The following is a 19,242-nucleotide window of genomic DNA, read 5'->3' on the forward strand; positions in this document are numbered from 1 at the left end:
CATCAGGAATATGTGCTGTCTAATACGGTTTCCCCTAAGAGCAAAATCTGAGAGAAGGGTGTGGGTCCAGGTAGTTTATTTGGGAGGTGATGCCAGGAAGCAGGAGTAGGGAATAGGGAGAATGAAACCAAAAAGGGGGAAAAGCCAAAACGAGGTGTTTGAATGAGGTGTGTGAATCCTGCTGGGACCTTCGAAGGAACCATGAAGAAAGCACACCAAGAAGTGCTCCACTTGGGCTGGGCACAGTGGCTCACACCTGTAATCCCAGTACTTTGGGAGGCCGAGGCGGGCAGATCATTTGAGGTCAGGAGTTCAAGACCAGTGTGGCCAATATGGTGAAATCCCATCTGTACGTAAAATACAAAAAGTAACCGGTATGGTGACATATTCTTGTAGTCCCAGCTATTCGGGAGGCTGAGGCAGGAGAATCGCTAGAACCTGGGAAGTGGAGGTTGCAGTGAGCTGAGATCATGCCACTGCACTCCAGCTTGGGCAACAGAGGGAGAGAAGGAGAAGGAGAAGGACAAGGAGAAGGAGAAGAAGAAGAGGAGGAGGAGGAGGAGGAAGAGGAGAAAGAGGAGGAAGAGGAGGAAGAACTCCACCAGCAGATGGAGGCTGCAGCATCTAAGCACTGATCCCATTCCACATGGGGTGAGGGTAGCTTCCAGGTTATTAATTCCCTGATACTTTCAGGGTGCACCTGAATTTGGCTTCTACTGTCTTAGAGAAAGCAGAGAGGTGTTTCCATATATGCTTGAGAAATAATACTGGCAAAGTACACAGAACTGTCTATCAAAGGTGCACTGAAATCAGGTGAGTTGCAGAGATGTGACACAGGACATCACAAACGCCTGCTACAAATGCTTAATAAAAGTATAAATGAAGTGCAGCAAGAGGGGTGCACAGGCCCCCTTAAATCTTTGTGGTAGAAGACAGACGCTTATTGCCTGTGCAACATCCCTTCCTTTGGGGAACCACTTTTTTCTCCACTTCAATGTGATTGTGTTGATTCTATATAGTATGCAGATTAACAGCCTCCAAAGATATTCACATCACAACTCCTGGAACTTGTAACTGTGTTAGATTACATGAAAAAGGGGAATTAAAGTTGCAGAAGGAATTAAGATTGCTAATCAGCTGACTTGGAGTGGGGAGATTATCCTGGATTATCCAGTACACCCAATATAAACACAAAAGTCCTTATAAATAGAACAGGGAGACAGAAAAATGAGAACCAAAAAAACAAGAGCATGAGGAGGTTGCTGCTGTTGAGGATGGAGGAATAGGGCACAAGCCAGGAGACATAGGTGGCCCCTAGAAGGTGGAAAAGGCAAGGACACTGATTCTCTCCTAGAGCCTCCAGAAAGGAAGGCAGCCAAGCCATTACTTTGATTTTAGCCCAGTGGTTCCCATTTTAGACTTGTGACCTCTAGAACTGGGAGATAATCAACGTGTGCAACTTCAAGCCCCTAAATTTGTGGTAAATTGTTACATCAGCAATAGAAACTGATATACTCCACATGATTTGATGAGGCTGATGGGGCCATATCCTCACTCCCAGAGCTGGGAACATGATCCAGCCATCCATCAGCATCCGTCATGATTCATCCAAGAACAAATGCACAACCTAAGCAGGGCCTGGCCCTTTCCAATCCTAATGGGATATGGCCTCTATGGTCCTTCCACCCTTGTAATTACATTGGTCACAACAAGATCACAGCAAGAAGGGGTAAAAGCACAGAATATCTCTGTCTGCTGGAGGTTTTAAAGAGCCTGGTCCAGACTGGGCACAGTGGCTCATGCCTGTAATCCCAGCACTTTGGGAGGCTGAGATGGGTGGATCACCTGAGGCCAGGAGTTCGAGACTAGGACGGCAAACATGGTGAAACCCCGTTTCTACCAAAAAAAAAAAAAAAAAAAAATCAGCCAGGAGTGGTGGCACACACCTGTAGTCCCAGCTACTTGGGAGGCTGAGGCAGGAAAATCACATGAACCCAGGAGGCGGAGGTTGCAGTCAGCTGAGATCACACCACTGCACTCCAGCTTGGGTAACAGAGTGAGACTCTGTCTTAAAACAAACAAGCAAAAATCTGAATCTAAAAACAGGTCTAAAAAACATTATTTTGAAGTAGTAATGGGTATAAATGATACTTTAAGATGTCTGCAATCTGGAAATACCTGGGGACTTTTTTGTTTGTTTTTTTTCACTTGTGACAAAATCACAATCCTGCTAATACTGTTGTGGTTTGTTGCCCACATTCTTCATGGGAGGGGAAGGTCAGGTTCAGTAGGAAGTTAGTGAAAATAGGAATGATTCTTTTCCTAGCCAAGTTTATGGACCTCCTAAATTTTTTTTCAGACTCGTTGGGATCCATGGATTCAGGCTCATTTCAGGTTATTTCACATTCCCTAAAAATAATCCTCGCCCTCCTGCCCACCTTTTATGTGTGCAAAGAAAGGCTGGAGTGCAGTGGTACAATCTCGGCTCGCTGCAACCTCCGTCTCCCGGATTCAAGCTATTTCTCGTGCCTCAGCCTCTCAAGTATCTGAGATTACAGGCGTGCACCACCTTGCCCGCTAATTTTTTGTAATTTTAGTAGACAGGGTTTCACATGTTGGTCAGGCTGGTCTCAAACTCCTGACCTCAAATGATCCACCTGCCTCAGCCTCCCAAAGTGCTGGGATTACAGGATGAGTCACCATGCCCAGCTCAATTTCTTTTGTTTGTTTTGAGACAGAGTTTTGCTCTTGTTGCCCAGGCTGGAGCGCAATGGTGCGATCTTGGCTCACTGCAACCTCCACCTCCCAGGTTCAAGCGATTATCCTGTCTCAGCCTCCTGAGTAGCTGGGATTACAGGCATGCGTCACCATGCCCGGCTAATTTTGTATTTTTAGTAGAGATGGGGTTTCTCCATGTTGGTCAGGCTGGTCTCGAACTCCCGACCTCAGGTAATCCACCCACCTTGGCCTCCCAAAGTGCTGGGATTACAGGTGTGAGCCACCGCCCCTGGCCTCTCACTTTTTTTTTTTAATGGGGTCTCGCTCTGTCACCCAGGCTGGAGTACAGTGGTACAATCATAGCTCCCTACAGCCTCGAACTCCTGGGCTCAAGCAATCCTTCTGCCTCAGCCTCTTGAGTAGCTAGGCCTACAGACACTCACCACTGTGCCTATTATTATTATTATTATTATTTTGTAGAAATGGGGTCTTTCCCTGTTGCCCAAGCTGGTTGTGAACCCCTGGCCTCTCAAGTGTTCTTCCCTCGGCCTCCCAAAGCACTGAGATTACAAGTGTGAGCTGTGCTTGGTTCAGCCCGGGTAAGCCTACAGTTGAAAATACCTCACAGGGTACCTCGAAGCTGCTACCCACCTTTCTGGCCTACTACCCCGCTGGATCCCTTGTCTCCATGCACTCTTCATGTGGGCATTGCCAACTAGCCAACATTCACCCATTGGTGGGACAACAACAAAACTATTGCTTATCATTATCGAGGGCTGGCCAGGTGCCATACTCTTTTAAAGCATTACCTAATTTAGTCCTGTGGCCGGGCACGGTGGCTCATGCCTGTAATCCCAGCACTTTGGGAGGCTGAAGTGGGTAGATCACCTGAGGTCAGGAGTTCAAGTGCAGCCTGGCCAACATGTTGAAACCCCATCTCTACCAAAAATACAAAAATTTGCCAGGCAAGGTGGTGACAGGTGCCTGTAATCCCCCAGCTACCTGGGAGGCTGAGGCAGGAAAATCACTTGAAGCCAGGAGGCAGAGGTTGCAGTGAGCGAAGATCACACCACTGCATTCCAGCCCGGGCCACAGAGCGAGACTCCATCTCAAAAAATTAAATAAATAAAAATAAAATAATTTAATCCTTGTGACAACACAATGAGGCAGGTCCTACCATAATTCCCATCATATAGCTAATGCTCAGAGAAGTGGAGTGACTTGCTGCAGGAGAACAAGCAGTGAGGAGGCAGAGTCAGGATTCAAACCTGTTTGTCCGACTCCAGACTCAAATCCTCTGGCCACTTGACAAAACTCTTTTGCATGTTTTTGGGCCTCTGTGTGCATAACCATTTTCATCTGCCTGAAACACAGGCAAAGACCTGGTAAACCCTCACTCCTTGCTTCAAATGCTGCAGGTACTCCCCCTTCCCTTGGCCCCTTGGCCTCACTGGTTCAGTACACGCCAATCAGACTTCCAAGTGCTAGCCCCTGCACCGGCAACCTTTTGCCTGAGCGCTTTCTGAAACCATTGGTACCTGCTCTGCATACATACATTGAAGGGCTGAGTGCTAGGGAATTAATATCCCCAGAAGAGGCTCCCAACCAATGTTGATGGAAGCGGATGCATAAATCCCCGTTCCTCCATCCCTCCCAGACACAATCCACAGTTTCCCAGCATCCCCAAGAAGGATAAAGCTCCAGCTGCCTTGATAAGTCTTTTTTTGTTTGTTTGTTTGAGACAAGGTATGGCCCTGTCACCCAGGCTGGAGTGCAGTGGCGTGATCCCAGCTCACCGCAGTCTTGACTTCCCAGGCTCAAGCAATCCTCCTACTTCAGCCTCCTGAGTAGCTGGATCTATAGACATGCACCACTGTTCCCAGCTAATTTTTGTGTTTTTTGTAGGGACGGGGTTTCGTCATGTTGCCCAGGCTTGTCTCTAACTCATGAGCTCAAGTTATCAGTCTGTCTCGGCCTCCCAAAATTCTGGGATGACAGGTGTGAGCCACCATATCCAGCCTGATTCACTTTTTTTTTTTTTTGAGATGGAGTCTTGCTCTTGTCACTCAGGCTGGTGTGCAATGGTACAGTCTTGGCTCACTGCAACCTCTGCCTTCCGGGTTCAAGCAATTCTCCTGCCTCAGCCTCCGGAGTAGCTGGGACTACAGGTGCCTGCCACCATGCCCGGCTAATTTTTGTATTTTTAGTAGAGACGAGGTTTCACCATCTTGGTCAGGCTGGTCTCAAACTCCTGACCTCGTGACCTGCCCGCCTCAGCCTCCCAAAGTGCTGGGATTACAGGTATGAGCCACCGTGCCCAATCCTGACTCACTTTCATTGACTTCTTTCCTTTTTCTGTCTCACTCTCTTACTCCCTTACTGGTGTTTCCTGGGAGCATCACCTAAAACCATTGCTTGCACTGGAATCTCATCTCAGGGTCCACCTCTAGAGGACCCAAAGCATGCCTCCTCTGAGAAGCCTTCTTCACTTTCCTTAGCAGAGCTGGCTATGTCCCTCTTCTGCCCATGGCCTGGGACTTACTCCATGAAGGTCATATTCACACTGGTTTGCAGTGGTTAGTTGACATGTCAGGGTGTAGGTTTCCTATTGCTGCTATAACATTACCACAAATTTAGTGGCTTAAAGCAAAGTTCATTTGTTGTCTCACAGTTTTGTAGGTCAGAGCCCCACTTTCACAAACTCTGGCTCAACTGAGCCATCTGCTTGGGGTCCCAGAAAGCCTCACTCAAGGTGGTGACAGGGCTGTGTTCCCTACTGCAAGCTCTGGGGATGGATCCCCTTCAGGTGTGGGCCAAATTCAGTTTCTTGTGGTCGTAGGGCTGGGGTCCCACCTTCCTTGCTGGTTGTGAGCTAAGGGCCAGTCTTTGCTCCAAGAAGCTTCCTGCATTATTTCTCATGCTTTCCACGTGGCCCCTTCGCAGGTCAAGTCTTTCTCACGCTTAAAACTTCCCTGGCTTTTCCTTCTGCCACATCTCTCTGACTCCAGCTGGAGAAAATTCTCTGTTTTAGGGGATCATGTGATTAAATTGGAACCACCCAGATAATACAGTATAATCTCCCTATTTTAAGTTTTTGGGTTTTTTTGAGACAGGGTCTTGCTCTGTCACCCAGGCTGGAGTTGGAGTGCAGTGGCACGATCATGGCGTGCAGCCTCTACATCCTGGGCTCAAGTGATCCTCCCAGCTCAGCCTCCCAGGTAGCTGGGACTATAGGCCAGTACCACATGCCTTGATAATTTTTGTATTTTTTTTTTTTTTTCTTTTTGTAGAGACATGGTTTCACCATGTTGTCCAGGCTGGTCTTGAACTTCTGGGCTCAATCCCAAAGTACTGGGATTACAGGCATGAGCCACCGTACCCGGCCCATTTTCCCTGTTATTCCTATTACTTCCTGTTGTTGCCTTCATATGGTATTTCTGCCTGGTCTCTAGCTCCCCGTATGGATACAGCCTTTGCAGAACTTTTTCTGTTATTGTTAAACATATAACCAGGCCTCACTTGTGCCTGACCTGGTGGTCCATACCGCAGGTCTTCCTAGGATCAGAAATCAATCTTTCTTCCCAGATTTGTGCAGCACAGTTTGAGAAGAACAGTCCAATTACCTCATAAACTTCATGCTGAGGCTATACATTTTCATTTCCTAATTTCCTCTGTTCCATTCTATGACTTCCTATTTCTTTTCCTAGCTCCTCGTATGCTCTTGAAAGCACTGGTTGGTAACCAATTTCCGTTCCTTGACAAAGAAAACCCTGTTTACACTCAGGGTTTCCTACTCTGTTACATAAGGGTCTGACAGTCACATTTCCTCCTCAGGCTGTACAAGCAGTTTATTTCAAGCTGTGTCTACACACAGCAACCGGACATTTGCAGAAATCTTAGGGCTATAGTCCTGCAGCATAGCCAGAGCCAAAGCAGAGTACATTAGGGTTCAAGGCTGGCTACCCTGTGCCCTCTGCTTTCAAAGAAAATATCCTTGAGTGGTGGAATTTGGGTAATTTTAACTTTTTTAATTGATTTTTCTTTTTTCTTGAGACAGAGTTTCTCTGTCTCCCCGGTTGGAGTGCAGTGGTACAATCTCAGCTCACTGCAACCTCTGCCTCTGAGGTTCAAGTGATTTTTGTGCCTCAGCCCCTTGAGTAGCTGGGATTACAGGCGTGCCCCACAACGCTTGGCTAAGTTTCTGTATGTTTAGTAGAGAGGGGAGTTTCTCCATGTTGGCCAGGCTGGTCTTGAACTCCTGGCCTCAAGTGATCTGCCCACCTCAGCCTCCCAAAGTGCTGAGATTACAGGACTGAGCCACCGTGCCAGGCCTAAATTTATTTTTCTGTTTTTCAGAATTATATAATCGTCATGTTTTACTTTTATACTCAGAGGAAAAAAATACGCTTTCTTTAAAAAAAAAAAAAAAATCAATGATTGAATCAGCCTCTCTAACAGCCTATCCAAAAAGAACTCCCCATTTGGCGTGACTGGCTACCTCTTTCCAGACAGAAACTGAGGACCAGAGTGGGTAACCCGTGGCCCAGAGTAGGTAACCCTTGGCCGTCCGGCTAGTCAGTGACTGACTGGGGTCTTCATGTGATGACCCTGGATATAGGTCTTAATTTAAGGTGGAAACCCCTAGAAGCTGACTCTGAGACAAGGACTCTTGTGCAAGTAGCTTATGGGGGAGGTGACTCCAGGAAACACCAGTGGGGAGGAGGGGAAAGGGGAGCGGGGGCAGAGACGGGGAGGGCAGAGACTGAGACAGAGAGTAGCTAATTAAGGCACTGGGGAGAAAGGGAGCTGAGCTGCATTTGTCCTCAGGGGACCTCTGGGAGCCAGTGTGGAACACACCTCTGCGCCCTGCCCCTGCCGGGAAGGGCAGCTGGCGTGTTGAACATACCACCTCCCATCAGCCAGGCGGTAAGGGCTGCTCCAGTGTGGGGCCAAGTCCTGGACACTCTGGCCTGCCACGTGGGTGGTAAGGTGGGCTCTGGCAGCAAGAGGAAACCCTTGAGCAGCTGGCTTCCTCTTGTGAGGAAGTAGGGGCCCCTGCTTCCAGACGGCCATGAGCAGGGCCCCGCTTGATGGAGAGGTCAGAGTGAGAGGACATGGTGGGCAACAAGAGCACCCGCTGCAGGTCTAACAGGGAGCAGCCTACACTGGACCTAGAGGGGCATAGAGGTCCCTAACAGCCAAAGCCATAAAGTTGCACTGCTGGTGACAGTGTGCCAGTCTTCATTCAAGTGAACGGATTACCTCCGGGAAATTAGTTACGAGAGGCCACACATTAATTCATGGCACCCAGTACCATCTATGTCAGTCGGGATTCTTTGGTTGCAAGTGACGAAACCCAATTCCAATCAGACCCAATTTCAAGCAGACACAAAGGGAAGGAGGAAGGGTGCAACACTTCCTTGCATAAGCGGGAAAGGGAGGGTGCAAACTGTCTGTAATTCATCACATGGAGTGAGCATGAATTTTGCAATTTGTCTACCCAAAGGGAGTGCCTTTTTAAAATTTTTGCCCTAAACCATCTTCATGTTGGCAGCAGCTCAGTTATTCTCAGGAGAAGGATACCAGACACACAGAAGGACAAGTGTCGTCCTCAAAACTGTGACAGATAAAGTAGCTGCCCCCCAGCAGAAAATAGGCCCATGATGGAATGGTGACTGTTGTGGGCTAAACTGTGTCCCTCCAGCAGATATGTTAAGGTCCCAACCCCTGGTACCTGTGAATGTGACCTTATTTGGAAATAAGGTCCCTGCAGATGCAATCAGGTTAAGATGAGGTCATACTGGATTAAATGGGCCCTAATCCAATATGACTGGTGCCTTGGTAAGAAGGGAAGAGGCCAGGTGTGGTGGCTCATGCCTGTAATTCCAGCACTTTGGGAGGCTGAGGTGGGTGGATCACTTGAGCTCAGGAGTTCAAGAACAGCCTGGGCAACATGGTGAAACCCCATCTCTACCAAAAATACAAAAGTTAGCCAGGTGTGGTGGCAGGCGCCCTTAGTCCCAGCTATTCAGGAGGCTGAGGTGGGAGGATCGCTTGAGCCCAGGAGGCAGAGGTTGCAGTGAGCCAAGTTCATGCCACTGTACTCCAGCCTGAGTGGGTGACAGAGTAAGACCCTATCTCAAAAAAAAAAAAAAAAAAAAAAAAAAAAGAGAGAGAGAAGAAACACAAGACACAGGTGCAAAAGGAAACGCAGATACTCAAGGAGAGTGCCCTGTTGTGATGACAGGGATAGCGATTGGAGCAACGCAAGTAAGAACCCAGGAATGCCCAGAGGCTAAGAAAAAGGCTTGGAATAGATTCTCCCCCTAGAACATTCAGAGCACACGGTCCTGCCTACACCTTGACTTCTGGTCTCCAGAAATGTCAGAGAAGCCACTCAGGTTGCGATACTTTGTTGTGGCAGCCCTGGGAAACTGATGCAGTTACTGATTGGACACTGGAGATCTAGAGGCAAGGAGGATGAAGTCCTGGGCAGGACAAGGATCTGCAGTGGGCTCAGCATGAGGACACAGGGCAGCTAGGGTGTAAAGGAAGCCGGTGCTGAACTGGAAGGTGAGGTGAGTGTGCACCCGTGTGCTTCCCACCTGGGCTGCTGCCCATGGCCAAGTCTTTCTATGTGAGGAGTGACTTCTTGCACAAGCAAAGGTGACTAAGAGGAACATAGCATCCCCAACATTTCCTTTAGATGGTTGCAGATCTTCTCTTTGAAGCTGTTACCCGAAGGTAAAGTGAAGGGGGGCAATGCTCTCGTGGGAGGTCATTCCTTCAAATCTAGACATTGTCTCATTTTCTTCGACTTCTGGGTTGAGTCTCCTTCTCCCACTCTGGCAGTAGCAATCTGACACTTAGCTAACCCTTGTTGAATGCTCACTATGTGTTAAACAATGTTTATTTTGTTTTGTTTTGTTTTGTTGAGAGACAGGTTCTCACTCTGTCGCCCAGGCTGGAGTACAGTGGTGAGATCACTGCTCACTGCAGCCTTGACCTCCTGGGCTCAAGTGATCCTCTCACCTTGGCCTTCTGAATAGCCGGTGCTACTGATGTGCACCACCATGCCCAACCAATTATTTCAATTTCTTGTAGAGACAGGATCTCACTAGGTTGTCTAGGCTGATCTTGAACTCCCAGGCTCAAGTGATCCTCCTGCCTTTGCCTCCTGAAGTGCTGGAATTGCAGGTGTGAGCCATGGTGCCAGGCCAAAGTCTTAAGTCTGCACTGTCTCATGCAATAGCAATAGCCATAGCCACAGCCACATGTGGTGATGTACATTTAAATTTAAATTGATTAAAATTAGATAAAATTAATAATTCAGCCTGGGCATGGTGGCTCACACCTGTAATCCCAGCACTTTGGGAGGCCGAGGTGGGCGGATCACTTGCGGTCGGGAATTCGAGACCAGCCTGGACAACATGGTGAAAACCCTGTCTCTACTAAAAATACAAAAAGTAGCCAGGCCTGGTGGCGGGCACCTGTAATCCCAGCTACTCTGGAGGCTGAGGCAGGAGAATTCCATGAACCCGGGAGGCAGAAGTTGCAGTGAGCCAAGATCATGTCGCTGCACTCCAGCCTGGGTGACAGAATTAATAATTCATTTTCTTGGTTGCACTAGCTACATTCCAAGCACTCAGTAGCCAGTGGCTACTGTATTGGACAGCATAGAACATTTCCATCATTGCAGAAAGTTTTACAGTGCTGTTCCAAGTCACTCGCATGTATTATCTTGTGTAATCATCACACCGCCTCTAAGGTAGATTCTACTATCATCTTCATTTTAAGGTTGAAGAAATTGAGGCTTAGGACACAGAACGAGTAAGTCAGAGGAACCAGGCTCGGCAGAGCATTCAGACGAGGCAGAGTTGAGGCGTCACAGATTTCACACATTTTCAGCAAGCTTGGCTCAGGTGAAGGCTCCAAGTAACCTGTCCTTTCCCACTTTTTCCTGCACTTCCTCACTGTCTATTCAGAATTCCCAGTTCCCTTAAGGATCAGGAAACTAACAAGGTAAATAGGGGTGTAGTAGCCAAATATTCTGGTACTTCTCTTTCTTCCAGTTCTCCTCTTTCCAGGTAAATGAGAGGATTATACTTTCTGATCCCTCATGAGCCTCCCAGGCTCATTGTTAAGTGAATAATGTGACTAATACTGGCCAATGAATTTAAGGCAAAGAGCCACTTCTGGGTTGAAAGTTTATTTATTTATTTATTTATTTATTTATTTATTTATTTATTTATTTATTTTTGAGACAGAGTCTCGCTCTGTCACCCAGCTGGAGTGCAGTGGTGCAATCTTGGCTCACTGCAACTTCCACCTCCCGGGTTCAAGCAATTCTCCTGCCTCAGCCTCCCAAGTATCTCAGACTACAAACATGGGCCACCATACCTGGCTAATTTTTTTTTTTTTTTTTTTTTTGGTTTGTATTTTTAGCAGAGATGAGGTTTCTCCATGTTGCCCAGGCTGGTCTCGAACTCCTGGTCTCAAGTAATCTGCCCACCTCAGCCTTCCCAAAGTGCTGGGATTACAGGCGTGAGCCACTGCGCCCAGCCTGGGATGAAGGTTTAATTGCTGGTGTAAGACCCTCCAGAGCTCTTTTCCTTCTGCAGTGATGGCCAGCAATGCTCAAGATGGTAGTGCTCCATTGGTCTGTGATCTAGAGGGAGGCTGATGGTGACCAGGCACAGAGCCCTAGCTAACCCCGAATGAACATGATGTTTCAAGCAATGATTCTGAGGCTTCAAACACAGCATAACTCAACCCACACTAACCAATACATACATACATACATGCAAAAGATGGTTGCTCTGAGACAACCTCACAGATGTGACCAATACAGAGACTTAGAAACTGAAACCGACAATTTCTACTCTTCTTTCTGGAAGTAAAAAATGTATGGCCGGTAAGGTGGCTTACACCTGCAATCCCAGCACATTGGAAGGCTGAGGTGGGAGGATCACTTGAGCCTAGGAGTTCAAGACCAGCCTGGACAACATAGGGAGACCTTGACTTTATTTAAAAAAATTTAAAAATTAAGAAATGTATTTCTATTGCCAGCAAAGCCAGGCAGTTTGGTAGGATGCACACACACCTGAGAATATTTATCATCACTCTTCAGAAAAATTGAATTTCATCCTATAACTACTGTCTTTTGACAATTTCTTTAGTTTAATGTGGAGTCCGATACTTTGATGAGGCAGACGTAGACACTGAGTTATTTCTTCTAAAGAGATAAAGAAGGCAAATCACATCATTTTGCAATCCAAGAGATACCATTAAATGAGAAATAGTGAAATAAGGGATAAAAATTCCAACACAGTAGAAATCCAGGCATTTCAGAAGTTTTATCTCAGGTAGGCTCATTGAATTCAACTAGTAGTTTTGACCACTATGATTACAAAAGGCAACAGACATTTCTGAAAGGAATGGTATCGTGTCTTTCATTCTTATTATTATTCTGAGATGGAGTCTTGCTCTGTTGCTCAGGCTCGAGTGCAGTGGGATGATCTTGGCTCACTGCAACCTCCACCTCCCAGGTTCAAGTGATTCTCGTGCCTCAGCCTCCTAAGTAGCTGGGACCACAGGGACTCGCCACCACCCCTGGCTAATTTTTGTATTTTTAGTAGAGATGAGGGTTTCATCATGTTGGCCAGGCTGGTCTCGAACTCCCGACCTCAGGTGATCCACCCACCTTGGTCTCCCAGTGTGCTGGGATTTCAGGTGTGAGCCACTGCACCCAACCAGGAATGGTATCTTCTTTGTAGTTTCTATTCCTTGAGTCCATTATTAATAGTCAATCCATTAATAAACCAGTATAAGCCAAAGTGTGGAGAGGAACACAAACACATGCAATTTATAGTTCTGCTCACAAGGAATTTACAATCTATGTGAAGAGAACAAAGTAAAATGAATGAAATAATAGTGAACCATGGCCAGGCGTGGTGGCTCACACCTGTAATCCCAGCACTTTGGGAGGCCGACACAGAAGGATTGCTTGAGCCCAGGAGCTTAAGATCAGCCTGGGCAACCAGGAGTGAGACCTCCTCCCTCTACAAAAAAATCAATTTATGTATGTATGTATTTATATTTATTTTTTGAGACAGGGTCTCGTTCTGTCACCCAGGTTGTAGTGCAGTGGTGTGATCTCAGCTCATGGCAATGTCTGTCTTCCAGGCTTCAGTGATCTACCCACCTCAGCTTCCAAAGTAGCTGGGACTACAGGTGTATGCCACCATGCCCAGCTAATTTTTAAATTTTTTGTATCTCACCATGTTGCCCAAGTTGGTCTCGAACACCTGGGCTCAAGTGATCCACCTGCCTGGGCCTCCCAAAATGCTGGGATTATAGGCATGAGTCACTGTGCCCAGACTCTACAAAAAAATTTTAAAAATTAGCCAGACATGGTGGCACATGCCTGTAGTCCCAGCTTCTTGGGAGACTGAGGTGGGAAGATTGCTTGTGCCCCAGGAGGCTGCAGTGAACTATGATTGCACCACTGTACTCCAGCCTGGGCTACAGAGAGAGACCCTGTTCCAAAAAAAAGAAGAAAGGAAGGAGAGGAGGGGAGGGGAGGCGAGGGGAGGGGAGGGGAGGGGAGGGGAGGGGAAGTGAACGACTTATAAGAGTAAAAAATATAGATGCTCACCACTCTCCTCAGCATCTTTTGCTTGAACCTCAGCCAATTATTTCTCATTCTGTATCCATCTCTGAAAGGTTATATTATTAATTGAAATACTTCACTCACTCCCCACTTATTCTTGCCATTTTCTCAGTAAATGTGTGATCCATCCCTCTAGATGGATGGAATATATTTATTGACTCTTTGGTTTTGGGCCACATAACTTACTTTAACCAGTGAAAAATGGGAAGTGACAATGTGCCAGTTCTGTGCCTAGGCCTTAAGAAGCCACATGTGTTCCTGCCTGCCCCTCTGCTATATGAATGAAAAGAACATGTGTAGGAAGATTAGAGATACATGGAGGCAAGTCAAGTCATCCCAACTGAGCCTGCCTAGATCAGCTGACACCCAGACAACTCCTAGACGCCTGAGCAAAATGGCACCGTATGCTATAAAGAATTTATGGGCTGTTTGTTACGTGGTAATAGCTAACTGACACACATGCTCTAGGTTGGATTTAGCTGACTCTCACAGCCCTCGTAATGCTTTATTGCACTTAGCTATCCATATATCCTGTCTCTTCTACTATACTGTGACATCTTACTGGGATTTTTCATCTTTCTATCCCCAGCACCTAACCCGTCTCTAGCTCACAATGTACACTCAATATATGCTTGTTGAGTAAAAATCCGGGAGAAAGCATGAGTACATGAATAGAATTAGCCATATGGATTTTGATTTCTAAATTGTCCTTGAATGGCTGGGCACGGTGACTCATGCCTGTAATCTTAGCACTTTGGGAGGCCAAGACGGGTGGATTTCCTTGAGCTCATGAATTCAAGATCAGTCTGGACAACATGGTGAAACCCTGTCTCTACCAAAACTGTAAAAAATTAGCCAGGCGTGCTGGCGTGCACCGGTGGTCCCAGTACTCGAGAGACTAAGGTGGAAGGAACCCTTAAGCCTGGGTCTGAGCCGTGATCACAACACTGCATGCCAGCCTGAGTGACAGCGTGAGACCTTGTCTCAAAAAAAATAAGAAAAATAAATAAATAAATTGTTCTGGTAGGTTCAAAAGAACTTGTTATGCAGGAAGGAGGGGAGGAAGTTTATAAAACTACTTTCAAAATTTTAAATACTATATAAATTATTACATGATTTTGTCTATATGTATGTTGAAACGGTACATAAAATAACGATCATATCTAGTATATCTATTATTATAATAGTGCCTTTAACATCACCTCCCAAAAAACAACCAGCCAAGATACACCTTACCTTAAAAAGAAACATTTTTTCAGGTGTTGATCAATGAAAAAAAAAAATATTTTAAAAAATGCTTGGTAGAAGCCAGGCATGGTGGCTCACACCTGTAATCCCAGCACTTTGGGAGGCTGAGGTGGGCAAATCGCTTGAGGTCAAGAGTTTGAGATCAGCCTGGCCAACATGGTGAAACCCTATCTCTGCTAAAAATACAAAAATTAGCCTGGCATGGTCTCACATGCTTGTAATCCCAGCTACTTGGAATGCTGAGGTATAAAAATCACTGGAACCTGGGAGACAGAAGTTGCAGTGAACTGAGATTGAGATCCTGCCATTGCACTCCAGCCTGAGTGACAGAGTGACAATCTGTCTCAGGAAAAAAAAAAAAAAAGAAGAAGCAGCCCGGGCTTAGTGGCTCATGCCTGTAATCCTAGCACTTTGGGAGGCCGAAGCCGACGGATCACCTGAGGTCAGGAGTTTGAGACCAGCCACTACTTGGGAGGCTAAGGCAGGAGAATCACTTGAATCTGGGATGTGGAGGTTGCAGTGAGCCGTGATCATGCCACTTCACTCCATTCAGCCTGGGTGACAGAGTAAGACTCCGTCTCAAAAACAAAACAAAACAAAACAAAAACTTGTTAGGTAGGAAATGTGTATTTGAGTCCATGGGGAAAAGAATTTGATTGATCTGGATAGTTGCTTTGCTCCCAGGAAAATGTTTTCACTCATCCAAAAAACATGTGTCCCTTCCCAGGGACCAGGGCAAAGCACTAATGGCACCGTGGAGGGAGTTATCACAGGAGCGGCAGAGGACAAAGTGATCATGCCTGCGGACACCTAGGGTTACAAAATCATCTGCTATCTTCCTAGGTAAATGTGTTGCTCATATGGGAGGAATGCACAATGGAACATTTTTTCTAAATAAAAAATAGATTTCAACAGAGCACAATCACACTGCTATCTGTTTTATAGATGGAAAAGTAAATTTCACAATCCTTGAAATGAAAACATGAGACTGGCCTAAAGTTTTCTAAGCAATTTTGCAGTAGTTTGACAACTGTTTGTCCTTCTTTTCCAGGGCGTTAAACTGGCCTCCATTTATGATGACTTTTAAACAGAAAGAAGAGTGTGTATTGTTTATAGTAAAAGGAAATCTCTGATTTTAGAAATTTTCTTTTCACATGCTCTGTATTTGCTATAGACTGAATGTTCATGTCTCCCCAAAATTCATACATTAAAACTTAATCCCCAGTGCAATGGGCTAGGAACTGGGGCCTTTGGGAGGTGATTAGGTCATGAGGGTGGAGTCCTCATGAATGGGATTAGTGTCCTCATAAAAGAAACCCCAGGCCAGGCGCAGTGGCTCAAGCCTATAATCCCAGCACTTTGGGAGGCTGAGGCAGGTGGATCACCTGAGGTCAGGGGTTCGAGACCAGCCTGGCCAACATGGAGAAACCCCATCTCTACTAAAAATACAAAAATTAGCCGGGCATGGTGGCGCATACCTGTAATCCCAGCTACTCTGGAGGCTGAGCAGGAGAATCGCTTGAACCTGGGAGGCGGAGGTTGCGGTCAGCCAAGATCGCACAATGGCACTCCAGCCTGGGCAACAAGAGCAAAATTCCATCTCAAAAAAAAAGAGAGAGAGACCCCAGAGAGTTCCCCTGTCCCCTTCTGCTATGCAAGATTAGAGCAAGAGACAGCCATTTATGAACCAGGAAGTGGGCCCTCACCAGAGGCTGAATCTGCTCTTGCCTTGTTCTTGAAATTCACAGCTACCAGAACTGTGAGAAATAGATTTCTGTTGTTTATAAGCCACCCAGGCTATGATATTCTGTTATAACAGCCGCAGTGGACCAAAATAGTATTTAATCATTCATTTAATGGCAAGTTAAAACAAAAGAATTTGGGATTTTAAGAAAGTCACAAATTGTGTTTTAATCAGATCATGTTCTTTGGTTTGTTAGCCTATTTGGAGGTGGTAAAACAAACAAAAGCGAAAAATTTTCAAAAGTTCTACATGAAAACTAAATCTCTTTCCCACTGTAAGTCTGAAATTATGTTTCCTCCCCAGAGGCACACTCTCATAAGCATTTTATATGTTTTTAAATTTTAAACAAACACAAACCTTCTAACACCTGCTGTTTCATATCTTGTCTTTTTCATGTGGAAAAAAAAAGATCTTGGAGCTCATTCCATAAGCGACTTGCATTTCAACAGGATTCTTCAAAAGTGACAAGAAAACACAGGAAACCAACACCATTTTGAATCGTTTCTCATGAAGCTGATTGGCAAGCATTCCTTCATGAAATCACTCAGCACGTAGTCTGGCATTCATGAGCTGTATATATGGAAAACTCAAGGAGTCTGAGGTGTGAGCAATCAACTGAAGGCACGTCTTGTAATGGCCATTGATTCTGTGAACATTAGCAGCATTAATATGTGCTTTGTGATAATAGAAGTTTTGTCATTATTTCAGTGTCACCGTTGGAGATTATGAGGCATAGAAAAGTATAGAGCAGGGAAATGCAAATTAAAATCACAATGAGACACAATTTCAGAGCCATTAGATTGGCAACTTTTTCAATCCTGATAACACTAACTGTGGTGAGGGTAGAGAACCAGAAACAGGCTTTTATACTCAGTCTGTGGGAGGGAAAAATTGGAATAATTACAATAGAGAACAATTTTGCAGTGCTTAGTAAAGTTGATATGCACATAATTTCAATTCACCAAATATATGGTTTTTTTTTTAAGCAGGTTTTTTTGTTGTTCTTTTTGAGACAGAGTCTTGCTCTGTTGCCCAGGCTGGGGTGCAGTGGTGCGATCTCGGCTCACTGCAACCTCTGCCTCCTGGGTTCAAGCGATTCTCATACATCAGCCTCCTGAGTAGCTGGAATTACAGGTGTGTACCACCACGCCCAGATAATTTTTTGTATTTTTAGGAGAGATGGGGTTTCTCTGTGTTGGCCAGGCTGGTCTCAAACTCCTGACCTCAAGTGATCTGCCCACCTTGACCTTTGAAAGTGTTGGGATTATAGGCATGAACTACCACGTCCAGGCAAATTTACTTCTGTATAAATACCCAAGCAAGTTCTTGAGCTTATGGGTCAGTGCATGTGTACCTAAGCCTGTTCATTGCAACATTTCTTGGGATAGTAAAACAATGCAGTACTACAGAGTACTTCAAATAAATGCATGAATTAGGCTGGGCACGGTCGCTCACCCCTGTAATCCCAGCACTTTGAGAGGCGAAGACAGGCGGATCACTTGAGGTCAGGAGTTAGAGACCATCCTGGCCAACATGGTGAAACCCCGTCTCTACCAAACATACAAAAATTAGCTGGGTATGGTGGTGCATGCCTGTAATCCCAGCTACTCGGGAGGCTGAAGCAGGAGAGTCGCTTGAACCCAGGAGGCGGAGGTTGCAGTGAGCCGAGATGGCGCCACTGCACTCCAGCCTGGGCAATAAGAGTGAGACTCTGTCTCAAGAAAAGCAAACAAAAACAATGTAAAAGCATGATACCATTTAAGAGAATTTGTAAAACACACAAATAATGCTTTGTGTTGTTTGTGGACATGTATTCTCCAGCTGTCACATCTTCCTCCTGGCCTTCTCTACCTCCCTCTAGCCCTGGGAAGTTTTATGGACTTCACCAGGGAACTCTTTTCTTTGTCTTTGGTTGGGTTCATCCAATGGGAAGCACCAGTAAGAGTCTGAGGGGAGCATAAGAGAGAGGCAGGGGGAATTAACTCTGCTCCTCTCCTTGCCTACTCCCTCTTTGCCAGGGGCTTGCAGAGGCTGCATTTGTTCACTGAAGACCACAAGTACTGTCGGTAACCCTCTGCTACAGTGGCAAGTCTTTCTGAGTTCTGTAGCAGGGGACCTTCAGTTGCTACCCCCAAGATGCTTCACCATCCCTTTCTGGGGTCCCTTATTGCAGCCTCCTCATTTGCAAAGGGAACTTTTATGAAATTGTCTTCCATGACCCCATTTGCACATGCCTGTCAAGTCCCTGGATGATGCACGTATTTATGTGGGGAGATTTAAAACTATGTTCACTAGCTGACCAGGCATGGTGGCTCACATCTATAATCCCAGCACTTTGGGAGGCTGAGATGGGAGGATTGCTTGAGGCCAGGAGTTCAAGACCAGCTTGTTCAACATAGCAAGATCCTGTCCCTATTATTCAAATAAAAAGGAAAAGAAAAAATGAAGTAAATAAAACTATGCTCACTAATGATATCTCTCAGTTCAGGAAGCTGGTTACCTCTGCAAAAGGAAGTACAAGAAAGGATTGGGGCAGGGTGGAAGGAGTTAGCTGTAGTTGCGTAGTTTTTCTTTTTTAAAATTTAATTTAATTAATTTATTTCTTTGACATGGAGTCTAGCTCTGTTGCCTGGGTTGGAGTGCAGTGGCAAGATCTTGGCTCACCGCAACCTCCACCTCCCGGGTTCCAGCCATTCTCCTGCCTCAGCCTCCCGAGTAGCTGGGATTACAGGCATGTGCCACCACGCCCAGCTAATTTTTGTATTTTCAGTAGAGTTGGGGTTTCACCATGTTGGCCAGACTGGTCTCAAATTCCTGACCTCAGGCTATCCACCCACCTCAGCCTCCCAAAGTGCTGGGA

Source organism: Mandrillus leucophaeus, unplaced genomic scaffold (assembly GCF_000951045.1).
Source record: "Mandrillus leucophaeus isolate KB7577 unplaced genomic scaffold, Mleu.le_1.0 Scaffold828, whole genome shotgun sequence".
Taxonomy (NCBI): Eukaryota; Metazoa; Chordata; class Mammalia; order Primates; family Cercopithecidae; genus Mandrillus; species Mandrillus leucophaeus.